This window comes from Aphis gossypii, chromosome 2 (genome assembly GCF_020184175.1).
Source record: "Aphis gossypii isolate Hap1 chromosome 2, ASM2018417v2, whole genome shotgun sequence".
Taxonomy (NCBI): domain Eukaryota; kingdom Metazoa; phylum Arthropoda; class Insecta; order Hemiptera; family Aphididae; genus Aphis; species Aphis gossypii.
In genome coordinates, this window is record NC_065531.1 from 26476717 (window position 1) to 26495214 (window position 18498).

Here is an 18498-nt window from a genome sequence, read left to right on the forward strand (position 1 = left end):
ACTATATACGATTCACGGTTAACTGAATTTATCTGTTCGTTAAGGTTTCGCTATGTCGATTGATTCTGTAATAATACATTTTACGCACAACGCTCATCCGCCATAATATCCAAATCGTGTTATGCACGTATCTTTTATTTATCGATATATTCAGCAATTCGATTTTTTCAATCTTTTATAGTCCAGCCAGTCTAATTTAAATTGCTTTTCCGTTTTCCCAACATAGTAATATAAAATTACTTACTATAAGAGGACGTGATATAATTTCATTATTTTACGAATTTAGAAAAGTTTTAGATTGCCATGTATATTTATAATGTATAATGTATATATACTTATATATAATATTAAATTATATATTTTTAGTAGATTACTTCATATAAGTATCATTTAATTTATTTCATTTCAACAACTGCAGTATAATATGATATGTATTCTCACGTTGTTACTACTCTTGCCTTGCCTCAGCATGATAATATATTTTCATAAAAACAAAAGTAGGTACAAAATTCATTACAATTTGTATTTTGCAACCGAGTAGTTCATACTATTAGAACAAAAGTAGATGTTTTAGTGGTATTAAAAATATTAGCAACACAATAATAATCATAAGTATTTTTTAAAAAAATTGAAAGTAATACTGTGCATTGTTGTATTTTGTGCATAATATAAAAGCAATACGATTATTGAAGTCTCGCTATCAGTCTCGTTAGGTTGTATAGTTTAAAGTTGTAGCTGTTTTGCCTATGCAAGACGCCGCGTGGTAAAAATTGTATCATTGAAATGCGTTAAAAAAAATAACAAATCGTATTATTTAATATATATGGAATAGCGTGATCCTGCAAACTCCACAAGATCAACATTTTAACTAGTATATTGTTTGTAATAATTATTTGTTATCACACTAGGACTCCATAAAACAACGATTTTAATTTATTCTAGATGTCAGGATACCATTAAACAGTCAGTTACTACCGTTTACCGTCTCAATTATGAAATTATTAAAATGTTGATTAGAAAATTATTTTTGGTATTTTAGTATCGTAGTGATCGATTTGACGTCAGTATGAAAGAGGGAGAATTATCGACAAAACCCTACACCGAATACACGTAAGTCTGTATCGTCACGTAGATTATATTTCTCATGCTCGGGACCTGGCTGGGTATTCGAAATACCAGAGATATTTCATTCGATTTTAAAATGAAATTGAACAAAAATCTATTAGAACAATTACACACAAGACATAGCTCCCAAAACAAATCAACAATACCTACGCTGACCAGAATTCCGATTTAGTGTACACACAAAATTCGTTTCTATTCATTTGGGTTCCGATCGACCAAGGTTCAGTGAAAAGCTGAATATTTCTAACATCGGTATAAACCTATATAAATATTACACAACAAATAACTTCACCATATACTATATAGTATATACATTACCCTGTTTCTTGATCTCATCCGTTGTGCATTAAATTTTAACCGAATCAAATTAAATTTCGTAATTTTCAGCCAACTGTGTGCATTTTCAATAAGTGAAAAATCAATAACTTCGCGGTATAGTACAATTGCTTAATTATTTTTATTTTTAAAACCATCAATTTGGCGAATTTTATTGTTACACAAACATCAACTAAAACAATTACTAATACATGTAATGCTACTGAACAAACAACAATAAACTCAATTATTATCAAGTTCTAATTTAATATGGTCTTTGGTGTACTAGCTAAAGTCATCACGAAAGTACAAGCCTTTATCATCATCAATAATAATAATAACTATGAGTCATGGTTGTAATAAATTATATAATTAAAGTCTATAGTTCAAGTTCATATTTACATACAATACAAACAATTAAAAAAATATAATCAATTAGTGAAACAGCTTAGATTTTTTAATTATTCACCAAACTCGAGTACATTATATTATAGTTAACATTCTTTTCAAATAATTATTTGATTTGATTTATATATTTATCATAAACCTGATATCTATTTGTCTCTTATAAATCAAACAATTAATGATCCCGATTTATATCATTTTTCTCGTACCTTCTCTGTTTCAAATATTTTACGGTTTTCCGTATGGTCGCGGTTCAAATACAAATGCGTCTTATGGCTCAGAAAAAAAATGTGATGCCGCCAGTGCATGCTCGATATAATAAATGTGAGGTTGGTTTAGATTTTAAGACCAACTGTAAAAATTCACACACATATTTTTAAACGTTTTTCTGACTCATATATAGTGAGATGAAATAACGCTTAACGAATACGTCTTGTTTGCATTAAAACGAATACTTATTTATAGCTGATAATGTAACAATAATGTCAAAATAACAAAAGAATCGCATACGAATTGTATAAGTACTTACTTAAAGCTTACTCGCTCAAATATTAATTTATGAGTGGGAGAACACCACGACAATAACAATTTTTAGTTACCTAATTTATTTTTATTATAATTTACAATAATACATGTGCAGTGTAGTGGTTAGAAAAAATTTCCAATATCCAAGTACGTAGTAATATAATAATGTTTTTGTGCATTATATACGTAATTAAATTCGTTTGAAACGTTTTTATTTATAAATATTTTGGGATGTATTATATGTAATTTTATTGTTCGGAAAAATTATTTTGTACATGGTAGTGAAAACCAAACAAGTTTCGTATAAACTGCAAAACATCAAGACTAGTGGTATATGAAACATTAGATATTTAACACATCTTTCAGTAAGGCCAATAAAATAAATAAATTACCTATATGCCTGTCTCGGACAGAACCACAACCAATTTTTATTAAACCTATAAGACGAATAATAATATACTAAATATAGTTAAAAACGAAGTACATTCGACACCTAGTATAATATAGCAGAGTGAGTTACCTACATTGTTTTTTTATAAATTGAATTCTATAAAATTTTTTTTATAATATTTGTTTTTACTTTGTTATCCATCATATTTGTATAACTGCAAAACGTTGAATAGTTTAAATACTAATAATAATAAATTAAGCAATAATCCACATCGAAAATGTGACGTCATACTTTATAAACCGTAAAAAATTGTTTAAGCCTTTCAGACCAAAATCGTTTGGATTTTTTCTTCATAAAATCTACCAGATCAATTATTTAGACGTCTTTGCAAAAATCCAACGAATCAGCACCGCAGCTTTTCCATTAGGGTGAACAAATTCACATGAATAGAATCCCTTTTATTTATTTGTTTGTTATTGTTTGTTTATTTTTTTTTTTATGATTCAGCATATACTATTTTTACTTGTCTGAAATCTCGGGATGTTTATTGGTTGTATTTTATAATAACTTACTCGAAATATTTTCATAGAATTTCTAGTTTTCCCGAAAGCGTATTCGACCGATAATATTTCTGTTTTAAAAATAATATCGAATCGCCATTATTATAAAGTATCACTCCTTATGGGTTCTTAGATTTTTTTTTATAATAGGTATGTTATTAAAATCAAAACAAACAAAAAAAAAAAAAATGTTTCATTTTGAAATATCGTGTTTATCTACAAATGAAATTATATGTCGATTTACGAAAAACTAGATGCATGACCTGTAATATTGATATACAAGGAAAATGTTTTACGCACGAAAAAAATGTATATTTTTTTCCTACAGTTTTGGTTGTTTCTCCGGCAGAAAAGTCGAGATGATAAAAAAAAAAACTTTTGTTTAACAAAATAACATATTTTAACATTCGCGTTGTTTTCTTCATACTGAAACAAAGTTCGAACACGATATAACTGTTCAGACTTGTGTCAGTTATAAATAATGGGGTTTTGGAATAAAAAAAAAAATAAAAAAAAATTGAAAAAACATATAAGTCAACATTGATAAACTATATAAATAAATGTTTCCTTTTTGAAAAAGTACGATGTTTAGGACCATTATTCGTTTATATTTCTGCTAACTGTTTTAGATCACTACTATTCTACAGACCACTGCAACAAAAATTTTATATAATACATTGATTGGACTCCAATACCATAAGTTAAACTCTGTTAGAAAATAAATGTTAAGTGGACAGTAAGAAACTGCTCTGGCGTACAATAGGTGAGTAAATTACTATAATGCATAAGTGTTAAATATTAATTCATTGATGAACCATTACATATAAAACTATGATAAAATGGTTAGATAAAATATCATACCTTCACTACTAGGCATATTTTATGATACGCTTATATTTATTATTATCAAATTAATTTATTTTATTATTAGTAATACGGTAAGTTAAATTAATTTTTGTCAAAAACACTTTATTTATGATCTATTACTAATACTTAGTTATAATAATGATATATAATTTATTATTGTATTAACTCTTGAATCTTATAACCCTCCCTCCTCATTTTTGAGCACCTACGAACTTTTCTTAAAACAACTAATTTAATTTTGTTTTCAATCTTAAACAATATGAAGTGATTGGAAATTAATTAAAATTATGAGAATAATTCCAAATCTTACAAAATTACATCAAGGAATTTTGTATATAAAAAAAAGTTATATGCAATAAAAAAAATATATGATTTATATGATTTTTAACTCACACGCAATCGCTACATTTTTATAATAAAGAAACTCATAATTTTGATTAAAAAAATAATGCAAATATAATTCCAACTCAAAAGATAATAAGCTGGTTAATAATTTAAAAAATTGTTTTAATGCACCGCAAAAAAAGTTAAACATTTGAAAAATTGAAAAATAAATATAAAATTTAATAAATCCCGGTATTGTTATACTACGTCTTATTATTTGTATTTATAACTTTTCTTACACTTAAAAATCACCGAAATATAGTATTTGTCTGTATATGTATAATATAAAATAGTTGAAAGTGTAAAATGTATAAATTTTAATGTTTCTAGAAAATCTGTTAAGGTCAAACAATGTAGATCCTAAGGCGGTGTATACCTGACTACTAAGTGAATCCGTTTCAATGTTTCATACGGATCTCTTGCGGTTTTCTGGCATCAACTAATATAATATATTATTATAATTCACAATGTCAGAAATTGCATTACCTACGGGAGTTAAACATTTATTTTGAATACCCTGCAATTTTATACAGGTTGTATGCATAGGAATAATTCTGGTTAAATTTTTGAGAGTGCTTTTTTATACGGCTTAAGGTGGTTCATAGAAAGATTTGCTTCTTACACCTCTTCTCCAATTCGTTCGCTTTTACTACGTAAACGCACTAATTTATAATTATTTTAGATTCTGAATGGAGTGATGAATGTATTTATTTTACAATGATGTATGTTTTTTTTTTTTGTTTTTTTTTTTTGTGTCTGTGTACAGCATAACTAGTCGAAATAATGCTTCAATTTCAAACTTCGAGGGTGATTTCCGATGGAAAAGTGAATATCCTTGGTGCATTATAGAGCTAAAAAGTAAACATTTTCCAACAGTTGTCAAAAAAATCTCGAAAAACAAAAAAAAAAATGACGGAAAAACGGGAATTTTACGCAAAACCAGTTTTTGGCCGAATCGATTTTTTTATATGGTTGTAATTCAAAAACTAATAACTGTAAATACTTGAAATTTTCACCAAATATTTATGTTAGTGTTATCTATATACAGTTAAATTTTTGACTTTTTTGAGTTATTTATAGACCACTGAAATTTTCGATTTTTATGCGAATTTTTTTTTAAAGTGTCGGTAAAAAAATTTTGGATGACCAAAAAAACTTGAAAATTTAATACAAGGTTCCTTATGAGTTGTTCTTATTGTAGCTAAAAATTTGAAAGTAATTATGAAGTTGAAAAATCATAAAATTTGTTGTGTTTATAACTAAGGATTAAAAATACAACACTAAGTTTTCCATAGGTTTTTCTTCAAGTAGCTATAGAGAAAACTCGAAACATCATTATAGGAAAAATTTTAAGTGCGTTTGAATTTTAAATTTTTACGAAATCGCGCAACGGTAACGATTTATCCTCAAACGATTTTAAATATTTGTTATTATTCAAAAAGTATAAGTTGTAGATACTTGAAAATTTTCAAAATATTTTGAGTTTTTTTGAGCAATTTATAGACAACTGAAATTTTCAATTTTTCTGAAAATTTTTTTTTGAAGTGTCGATAAAATTTTTTTGGCCCTATCAAAATACTTGAAAATTTTATACAAAGTTCCTCATATGTTATTCTTATAGTGATTAAAAAATTATAAGAATACATAGGCACAATTTTTTTTTTATTAGCATTTGAAGTTCAAATTTTGACGAAAATTCGTCAAAATTATGAATATTTGCAAATTATTTTATAGGTATAATTATTCATAAAAATGTTTGTATAGGTAGCTAAGAGTTGAAAATTTAATACAAGATTTTTCATAAGTTTAGCTTACAATAATTATAAAAGAACTTAAATGTTGGTGTATTCAGGCTATTAAAACATAAACCACCTTTTTCACCAACCACTGGAAATTATATCCTAGGCTGACAAATCATCTTCGTTCAGAATCGTTTTTCGTATACAATGATACCTATCATTGCATTAAAATTTAACCTACCCTAGTCCGAGGTCAACCCCACCTCCTAATGTACAGCAGAACGGTACCCACTTGCCCGCTTTTTTTAAATTACTATTAATTTAACTATGTATATACACTAAAATAATAAATAATAATCTTTGTTTACAATCATTTTTTTGACATTCTATGAATCTCAAAAATTAAAGAAATGTTATTCTATTCTATGAAAAATATTTTTAAAATCGTTAATAATTTTCAAAAAAAATAGCGTTTACCTTATAGAAAAATCTCTTTATACAAATAAATATGACATAATTTATATTATCAAATTTGTCATTACTACAATAATTAGTTACATTCATAATTTATTCAGCGTTATTTATTATATTTATTAGTACAAATAAAAGTTTATATTTCGGTTAATTTGCACTTACATTATAAGCCAACAACTTATGACTAGTATGGATTAAATTATAAAAACCATTATGTATAATATATATTGCAATATATATAGTAATTAAATTTCTCTGAATAACTCCTTGATATTAAATTTAATATAAACTTAAATATCCTAAAGTTCAATATCATTTATTTTTGACTTCTGACAGGTTTCGTGGTTAACTGATAAACAAGCGAGTGCAATATACAATTTCTAATAGTTTGTATGATTGTATGAAATTTTCATAATAAAATATTTTGATCTACAGTTTTTAAAAAACAAAGAATCTTTTAATTATGTTTATCGTCACTGTTAATTTTTAAAGTTTTGCATTTTGATTATTTTTCTTAAGTTTAGTTAAAAAAAAAAAAAAATTACTAATTATATTCTCGAAATCATTCAAGTAAAATGCACTATATTTTTTTTCAATAAATTAATTAGTTAAATCATATAAATAGTTTATAATATTTGTTTGAAAAATCGTTTTAAATATTTTTTGGGATTAATATTGTTCTATAAAAAATCTCCATTTAGAATGGTAATGAAATACGGTTGATAAAATAGACATATTTATAATAGTACACATAATGTATAAACAATATTCGTATTCAGTACGTACATCACTATATTATATAAAGAACTTTTAATGTCCGAAATATTTTACGAGTCAATAAAAAATCAAAAAAAAAAAAAAAAAATTGCTTACTGGTATTGGTGTATAACGATAATATACGTACGCATACTTAAAAGCAGCTTATGCAGAGAGTATCTTTATATTGTATTATTATTATAATCGAATGAAAAAAGTAGTGACTTTTTCTGTGAAACCCGTCAGAGGTTACATCAATTACGACGTGATGGGTACACATAATAATTCATAATAATATATATAATATATGCACAATACACTTTACATGTATATTGTATACCTAATGCCATTGAGTACACTATACTCAGTGATAATACTCATCGGAGTGGTTTAGTTTGCATCTCTCTTTCACTCTTTCTCCGATATATCCCTCTCTCGTTTACTTCGTTTGTTATACGTAATATATATGCCTACGTACTAGATTAATATATATTATATAATACTCACATGTTACACGCACTTACACTACGATAATTCATTTAGCAGGAAGCACTTAAAAAAATTGTTTATGCATAGTTGGAATAATAGTAAAATAATTACGTTTTCGCGAAATTAAAATAATCAAAAACCAAATTTTCGACTTATTCTAGACATGTTATTATACAGGAAGTGGGTTTTACTTAATATTTATTGATTGACTTAATTGTTAATGATTACATCAAAATCATATTTTTTGCGAGTAACGTATACGTCAAGCAATTATTTTATATATTTTTATATTTAAAATTTAAATTAATACTAGTTGATAAAAAGATTAAAAAAAAAAATATTTAATATTATACATTTTTATATAAAAATTTTTATCATGACAGGTGATATCATCGAAACAAATATAAAAAACCAAAAAACTTTTATAATGAAAAATGAGATTTTTTCAAAAACACAAATATGAATCATGAAATTTAGTGAAGAAATTTAAACGTATTATTCCGGTCTATATATATAAAAAAAAATACCAGATATATAAACAATGAAACGCAGTATTTTATGGGAGGAAGGTCGGCCGGCCGGTGCGGTGTATGATTATTATTGTTATTATTGATACTATAATATTATATTTTATAGCAAAGTACCGTCGATACAAGCCGAACAACGGGCAAAACAAAAACCGAAATTCGATCAAGTTACGAGAGGATAGCGGAAAAATGAAAAGATGGCAAAAAAAAAAAATTATATATTATATAAAAAAAAAGAAAAACAATTTTCCCGGCGGGTAAATCGGTTTTGCCGGACGGGATCTATTAAAACACGCGAACCGTTTAATCCGCCACCATGCCCTTCCCTTCAGCTTCTTCAAATATAATGTATAATATACTCACTCTAGCACTCGTCTATATAGGTATACATACGGTCGTGTATTATACATTTATATAACAATATTATTATATTCTCTCTCGTCCGGATTGTTGTTGTCGTAATAATACCTAACCCATATAATACTCGTCGTCGCGTGCTAGTCCACCACCGCTCGCCACCGATGGACCGCGGTTACCACCATACTGTTACCACCCTAGCCACCACCTAACCGCACTATATACTTATACACAAATACACACACACACATGTGGCGTACACACTTCTGTTCATACCTCCGCCACCGGCACACATATTATATATCGACAGTGTTATGCGGTCGACCGGGTCCAAGGGAGGCTGTGTCAGCGATTGTTCCGGTGGCTTGAACGTAAAATTAATAATAAAGTTGGTTTTATCGCCCCACTCCTCTCCTTCATCCCGACACACCGATCATGCATATGATCGTACACTGCTGCAACAATAAATGCCCCCAACACATTATATTATATCTATACTATACACACAAACGCTTCGTCATATTATTACCCAGACCCAAGACCGTTATCGTCATCGATACTTTTCTCAGATAATATAATGAATCGTGTGCTAATATAATAATACATGGGTAAGCGTGAAAAAAATATATTAGTCCATAAAGGACCTTACAATGGCATAACAATAAGTTTTTATCATTAATTACTGCTGTTTATGTATATATAAAAAAATTAATACACGAAAACATATCAACGATCGTGGTTAGGTTTCTGAGTGTCGAAATAATTATATGCAGTCGAACGTACATACTATTGAACCTCCAATAAAAAAAAAAAAAAAAAAATATTTCTTATATCAAAGGTTTTAAGTAGTTATTGACTTTTTCTAGATATGTTTAATATAAATGCTTTATTTTCGGGAAAAAAATTATTAATTTACCATAATACTAATAGTAAAATAAATTACTTTAATGGAAATATCGAAAAACACATCGTTAAATGTATATCCATATTGCATTGACCCACTCGACATATTATACTGTACAATAGAGTGATACCCACTTGTCCGTCTTTTTTATTATTACTTTTGTGTTAGAGCACATTTCCTATAGGTAGTAGTAAAACACTCTATCATCAACTTCGACTGCATTTTTTTATACTATAAAAAATTAGCTGTCCTAAAATGATTGTAAAAATAATTTCAGGACATTCAAGTCGTTACAACATATTAATATATGGTACGATACGTGTTTAATTATTGCCGAGGCACTTTGCTTAAACTTCGATACGATTCTGTGCAATAAAATACGTCTACACTCTTTATCACACTCCTTCTATGTCTTATAGATACACATTATACATTACAGTAGGAAATAAAAACCGTATAATCGCCGTCTATATCTGCCGAGCGATATCCATGATATGAATTATGTCCGGCTAGAGGGCCGGTGTGCAATATAATAATATGTAGGTGTACCAGATACCTGCATATATATTCTCTCAACATCAATGGCCATCTTTATACCATATAAAATGATATGAAAACGTGCGTGCCGCATATAATAAAAAAGTATATTATATACAGAGACGCGCAATAGACGATTTAGTGCGCGCGCAGTTACCCCTTATCGAAACGGGATTTTTCGGAGAGACGTCATCGCTCACACCTATATAAACCCTACAGTGTGTGAGATGAAGAACGAGAATGAGTGAGTGTATGTGTGTGTGTGTGTGAGAGAGAGAGAGAGAGACTTAAATTATATAATAATAATAATAATAATAATAGTACAACGACACTATATATCATATTATATATCGTAATATAATCGTATGGCATATACGGAGAATAAAAATAAAATAAAAATAATAATAGCACCTAAACAAAAAAATAAATAAATAAAAAAAACGGCCACGGATCGTTTGGCGCACCCGGCGGTGAGTCTGCACTATATATATGTTCATAGATATAATATGTTTGTACGAAGTTGAGTCAGAGCGCTGAACCGAATATATACAATATACATAGAACGCGTACGGTACGTAATATATATATATAAGTACGATATTATTATAGTTTGAGTTAAATTGTTCTCTTGTTATATATATATATATATGTGTGTGTGTGTGTGTATGTGCGAAGTGTCATTTCGATTTATAAGTGTGTGAATATTGCAGCGGTGTGTTATATCGTATGCACTTGCTACATAATAACTAATATAATTATTAAATATTATATTTAATTATTCCATTAATAAATAATTATCACTTCTGCAATTATACCTCTCATCGGTCGGTCTCATATTTACCATCAGTATCAAATATTGTGGGGGGAAGGGGTAAAGACTGAGTGGACTGCAACACAAAAGCCACAATAATTCTGTGATATAGAAAAGTGTTAAATTATTTTACCAGTATTAAAAACTTATACATATAACACGATATTTTCTAAAAGTAAAATTAAATTGCCATAAAAATAATAATAATAATAATTTTTTTTTTGTAATCTATGTAGGTAATGTTATATTATGACGTAATATTTGTAGAAAACTTGATTTTCAAAATTCACTTGATAATTTTGTAAAAATTAAATCAAGAAAATTTATAGATGTTTAATTGTTATCATTATTAATAATCAATATTCATTTTTTTTTATTATCATTAAATTAAATCTCTAACAAAAATCAAACGGTGAAAAAGGCCAAGTTCTAAACTGCTCCCTCCCAAAAAAGTTGGCCTATCAAAGTAGTGAAATCTACATTGTGGCCAAGTTTGCTATTTTTTAATTCATAACCTCACTGTACTCCTACATTAAAGAGCAACACTCCTCTTTTATTTGTATTATTAAACACTTGGCAAGTTTCTGAATGAGGCATAAACTAGACTTGGGCCGCAATGTAGATACCACTTCTATGATTCGCTGTCTTTTTTGAGAAGAAATTTAAACCTTTTTCTTTTTTCTGAGTTCTCTTCTATCCATCACCCTCGTAAGTCATAAGTGAGTACATTCGATAATGATGTTTTATGCTTCATTCATAAACTAGCCAAGTGTTTAACAATAAAAATAAATGAGGAGTGTTGTTCTTTAATGTATGAGTTCAGTGAGGTTATGAATTAAAAAATAGCAAACTTGGCCACAATGTAGATTTCACTACCTTGATAGGCCAACTTTTTTGGGAGGCAGCAGTTTAGAACTTGGCCTTTTTTCATCATTTGGTTTTTGTTAGAGATATTATTTATTTTTACGGGCTAAATATATGGGTTAGAAAAACTGGGCAAATTGGTTCGTGTAAAGATACACTGTCATTACTGGAACTTGGCATGGCGCATTGCCGCGCGCTCAGATCATACTTTGAAATTAATAATTTCTTAATTTTTATTTTTATAATACGACTCCATATGATGTTACTTACTAAACTTTTATTAAATTGTTATGACTTATAATATTATATATTTTGTATTTATAATTTTACAATATGATTAATAAGAATATAATATTTTATAGTTAATGAAAATGTTGGTAGACCGTAAGTTTGACAGCCAAAGGCAATTTTATACTGATCTATAAAAACCAAATTATATAATATTCAAAACGATTTCAGATTAGTTAATAATTATTATCAGACCCACATGCCATTATATTGAGATACACACCTCAAATATGATTATAGGATAGTATAATATTTTTTGAGCTTTTAGTGGATAAATGCAGGAGTTAGCAATTGGTATATGTCATTCTCCCCAGTGATGATTCGTTACTTTTTATTAGTACTTTCAATTTATAAATGTAAAATGGATAAAAACTTTTAATGCACTACACTAATAATGATGGAGATCGAACTTCAGATTTACATCCTATTACAGTTATTCCAATGTAGATTTTAAATTCACTTCCCACTTTCGACATTAATGTTTGGATACAACTTGGGCATGTAATCGGTTTTAAATATCAATAAAAATTGTTAAAAAAAAATCAAAATTAAATGTATAAAAATCAATTTTTTTCCAAAGATATATATTCAAAATGTACACTGAAATTAAATGAAATTAAAATTGACAATATTTACATCGAAATAATAAACGTTTTATAATTTTTAAACAAATCGAATTAAAATTTGAAATAAAACATAGGTAGTTGACATTTAAAATCAAATAACAGATAACAGTCTATATTATCATAATATTGTTCATTGGCATAATATGTTATAACGAGTAATAACTAATATTTCGTTTATTACATCCCAACAATTCACAATGGCGCTTTGCCGATTTCTCGTTGACAGAAATCTAAATTTAAATCATTAAAATATCATTTCGTTTCGAATTCGGAATACATAACCGCCACAATTATTTTGAGCCAAGTGAGCCCTATAGGTTATAGCTCGATTTTCGCGTGTCCCGTGATGACGACAGTTGGCTAGGAAATCATAAGCGCATATCATAATAATATTATATTGCAAGAGCAGCAGCTGAACGATGAGTGTGTCGCGCCCGATTTCGCGCTCGTGCTTGGATGATAATATTATAATATGATATTATTTAATGACAGCCCCCGCTTCACGCGTGGTATATAATAATAACTGTATAGTTGTGTGTTGTGGGAAACGGCACAGCGAGTGTGCAATTCGCGTCTACATATTATAATATTGTATTTCCGAACGGAAAGCGTGGAAAACGATCGCGGTCGGACGCCCCCGAAAAACTCATATCGCATAGAATTAAATCACGTTGAACGCTTTTGCGGTTCCGTGGCGTTTAAATTTATGATTTTATATTTGACAAACTATATTATTATGCACAGCCGCGCAACACGTGGTGCATTTGATGACGTCGATTATATTATTTAAACAAAAAATTAAAAACGCGGTGTTATTGGTGTTAAGCACGGCGGCACCCTGATTTATTTAAGCGATCAAAGTTAACATGTTCTACGTTTTCCTAGGAAAACACTAACTGTAAATATTATAAAATATCGTTTTATAATTTAATATCATTAATAAATAGGTTAACGTCAATTTGAATTAGGGTTGAAAAAAAGTAATATTCTAATTAACTGCATTGCATTCCGATCATGAAATATATAACTTATATTTTAATATCAGTAGGTAAACAGACTTAAGAATGATTTGCATTTTTATTATCTAAAGATAATTATTTTTATTTTAATAACCTAACAATATATAACCCGAATTTGTCAATGGAAAAAAATACTCGTTTAAGTATTAAGTATTTAATTTAATACATTTTTAAACACTTACCTCGGTTTGAATTATTATATTGTCGCACCTAATAATTATAGACTCGTATCATTTAAAAGATAACACATAGGTATAATTTTAGGTAGGTAGGTGGATTATACTTTGTAGTTGGCAATTAATTTTTATTATCATTTAATTGTAATAGAGTTTGAATATTATTACATGGAACTAATAAAAATACATAAATATTCAAATAATAAAACGAATGCACTTCCGTCAAATTGATTTTCATCAAAACGTCTTTTCGCAGAAATGCCATTCGCTGAAACGACCAAATACCCTATAGTACGTATAAGCATACTTGCCTTGTTCGCGATACAAGACACTTATTATCATTATAAATAACTTTTCATGAATATTATATGTTTATGCATTATCCCCACCCACATTACACTCAGTGCAGTAGGGATGCTTCAGAAGGAAATAGTGATTTTTATATTCCGAGTCTATAATAATGTATAAGAATAATTAATTTTTGCGCAATAAAAAGATCTATTAGAGATATTGTTAATTAGGTAGAGCGATACATAGTCTGATATAGAATGTATTGATTATTTATAAGACGGAAATTAAAAAAAGGGGGAAATTAAGTAGCCGCTCTATAATTGTGATACGAATATACCTCGTCATTGAGTTGGCACTGTTATGCATATGTTAAATTAGAATTTAATAATTACGATACGCATTAGCTGTAGTAATAATTTATGTATTTTTATCATAACGTATGGTTTACTTATTATAATATTATTATGTTTTGCATCCACTCGAGTAATAGTATAAATAATTGTGTGCACGAAAATCATCAAATTCGTTTTGTTTCCACCTGTTTTATGTATTATTGTTATGCCAACAAATTTACTGCGATCTATGTTCGTTAATTGCAATGTTATAAATCACTGTCCATTCGATAATAAATTATCGTTCAATAGCTATATTTTATTGTATTTGGTTAATATTTTCCACAGTTAAGGGTAGTCAAGTCATAAACCAACGTATTTGGGAATAATTTATGTATCTTTCGTTCATTGTTTTCGTGTGAAAGTTTTTAGTTCAAAATCTGTATGAATACACATATTTTTATACGTACGAACGATCAATTCAGTTTCGAATCTAGAAGTGATTCAAGGGGAAGGGGTCAATTTTATGATTTTGTAGAGAATTTAGAATCATCGCACAAACATAAGAATGTCGGCGAGGCTGGTACCTAATCGGTTCCCAAGCCTCAAGCCCATATGCCGAATTGGTTCCTTTTTGAAAAAAAGTATTTTATTTAGGTAAGCTGTATTGGTTCCCATTTAATAACGCACATATTACTTTCAATTTTAAAAATTAGGACTATCTACTTTAAATTGGGCTTGGTTAATAATAATAATCAACAATCTTAGTTCTCTTTTCACTAAACATAAACTCCATAATAACGAACAATTAAAATTAGAAAATATAAAAAAACACGATCGATGTATAAGCGAAAACAAATGTATATAGATATACGAGTATAAATGACGATTTTTGTTATTTGAAACTGTACAGTGCTCACTAACATTATTTTCATACACACATAGTATGTATACGATATACCCATACAGCGATATAAGTACGTATATCTCAATCGTTAACTTAATCGATGAGAGTATCAGTGATAATTTGCTGAACCTCCAAGAATCTATCGCTACTATAAAGTGTAAGTACATTTATATTTTTTACCCTCTATAATTTATAGTACTAATTTGTAGTACTAATTATTAAAAATAAAATAAAAATTTTAACTATTAAATGATCTGAACACAAACGGGAACCAATTCAGCTCGACCTAAAATACCTTTTTCAAACAAGAACTAATTTGGTTACTCACGTCGCGCATCGATGCGTAGTGGCAAGCAACATGAATTTTAGTGACCATATACCGTACTACCTATTATACGGGTATCTTACATAGGCATACTAATTATCAATAATGTACTTTCCCGAGTTAAAAATTAAAGTTAATTTTAACTTTTAACAAAGTTACAATATAATGATAGTTACGTTTTTTTAAGTAATAACTTGAAACTTTAAATTGTTTTCTCGTTTCTGTGATATGAAGTAACTTATGAGCTCGTTAATTTCACTTTCACGTTAAGTTAATTTGTTTTCGAATATAAGCCTCAAATAGATTTGAAATAAATATTTTATTTTGTAACTTTTTTTTTTTTTAAAGAAGAAAATTATTGGAAGTATAAAATATCGTTTATAAATTATAATATTATTTGTATTCTATAAATTGTATTGAAAAAGTATTTTTATACGGCTACTTATAAACCAAATAATAATTATTATATTATGCTCAAAGCCCGTTGAAAACCAATAAAATGTTGTAATAAATAATATAATATATGTGTGTGTGTGTTTATATGTGTAAGTGATTGTAATATAAAAGTATTAATTTTACTCTATAAATTATTTTTACATAACTCCCCTTACTAAAATATAATTTTAGATGGTTCAAACGCACCATTTTATGTACTCAACGTTATTGATTATAAGTATACTATAACTTTATACTTTGAACCAATAAACATTTTTTTCTGCTATTACTGATTATAAATAAATTAACGATGTCTAGAAAGATGTGTTTTTGTTTTAGTGTTTCAGATACTTTGAAATCTGAATCGGCCTGTTGGTTTTTCAGGGATGTTTGCTTTATTTTATTTGTGTTTACCTAAACGATTTTTGGGACAGAGAAAAAGGTCAAAAACTTTTACATGTAACCCCTATCGTCTATCTAATATAGTCCATAGTCCTAACTAACCTACGTTATAATATGTAGGTTGGAAGTTGGACATACTATGTTGTACTATACAGAGGTCGGCTTTTTGGAATTCCCTGAAGTGATTGTTTTAGGGAAAATCACAAAAAAACGATGAATCTGATAAAAAAATTAAGCAGCATTGCAACACATTATATTCGTATAACCCACTGTTTATCATTTTGTTCAAGTTGAAAGACGCTCGCCTCCGAGTTACAGTATTTAACTTGTATTATATATATTGTATATAATATTGTGTGTGTGTGCGTGTACTAATAATACCTACATAAATCAGCGGAGGAATATGTAAGGTTGGAAGGATTACAGACATTACCCTAAATGTCTTTATTGTATATATTATAATGTAATATAATAATATGCACCGTGTCTCTATCTTGTTTAATATATATTCAGATAACAGATTTAGTACCTGGTTCTATATAAGCTCCAGTCCTGTTTCATTTCCTACACAACAGGAATCAGTGACTGGGAGTATAATACACACACTTGACTCGAGCCCATAGAGTATAGATCTCTCGGGAGTAGTGTGGACAATCGGCTCTCATTGTTGGATTGCGTTGGTCGACTATCAGGGTAGTTTGGGACTTTGTGCTTCTAAACTCTAGCGGATACCATACACCACTTAGAGCAGGGGTCTTCAACCTTTTTTGCAGCAGGCCACGTATTATTTTTCAAAAATTTTGCAGGCCGCATTCGTAGTAAAAACATATATACTCGTATTATATAAAAATTCAGTTTTAGTAAACCAATTTTTTCGAAATAGAAAATATATATTATACAATATACATTATACATGCTAAATTTCAAATGTGATCACGGGCCGCACATTATTACAGGACGGGCCGCGGGCTGCGGGTTGAAGATCTCTGACTTAGAGAAAACAAAGTACTGCAATGTCGAGTGTTGGCTCCAAAGTATGAGAATGTTAATTTATAAATTATTATATACTTCTATTTGTATAGTTTTATAGTTTTTAAATATTTGGCCCTCATTATCTCGATAAAATTATTCAGTGAAATATCGAAACCTACACATTTATTTCAGTGTATATCTTAGACCGATATGTAGTTACATAACGAAGTTATAATCAACTGATTTATATATTATTATTTATTTTTATTATTTTGTTTCACCTTTGACTCCCGACTATATTAGATCGACCGACTTTAGTCCTATAATTTGATTTATACAGGACTTTATCTACACCCACGTACTTATTACTCACACTTACTATTTTTATATCACACTTTATCCTATTTATCGATTACTTTTTCGATCTACGTTTCTCTTTCTTTTCTTTTATAGTAATTTCCATAGTTGCATTCACTGCCTCCGTGTCACTTTATGATTGGCATCATAACTGATTTATAAAATCTACCTTTAATAGTTTGATTTTATCGCTACTATTTTATCACACAAAATACCTGACACGTCTCTTTACTTCATCCATCACATAGCTAATACTATTTCTAAAATCATCTTTGAAACCACCATTATTTTTTACCACCAAATCCTAAGTGCTCGAAAAAAATTAATTACTTAATCCA

General features: G+C 28.3%; 1 long non-coding RNA gene across 4 annotated transcripts in view; it reads left to right on the plus strand.

Annotated features, from left to right (window-relative positions):
* Positions 1–18498, plus strand: part of LOC126550188 (uncharacterized) — a 42122-nt gene that overhangs the window by 11254 nt on the left and 12370 nt on the right. For 3 of the 4 annotated variants that reach the window (XR_007604225.1, XR_007604226.1, XR_007604224.1), the window contains one exon: positions 3951–4084. The exons of the other annotated variant lie outside the window; for it this stretch is intronic. This is a non-coding gene — a long non-coding RNA (uncharacterized LOC126550188). The remainder of the gene's footprint in view (positions 1–3950; positions 4085–18498) is intronic. 4 annotated transcript variants of the gene reach the window in all.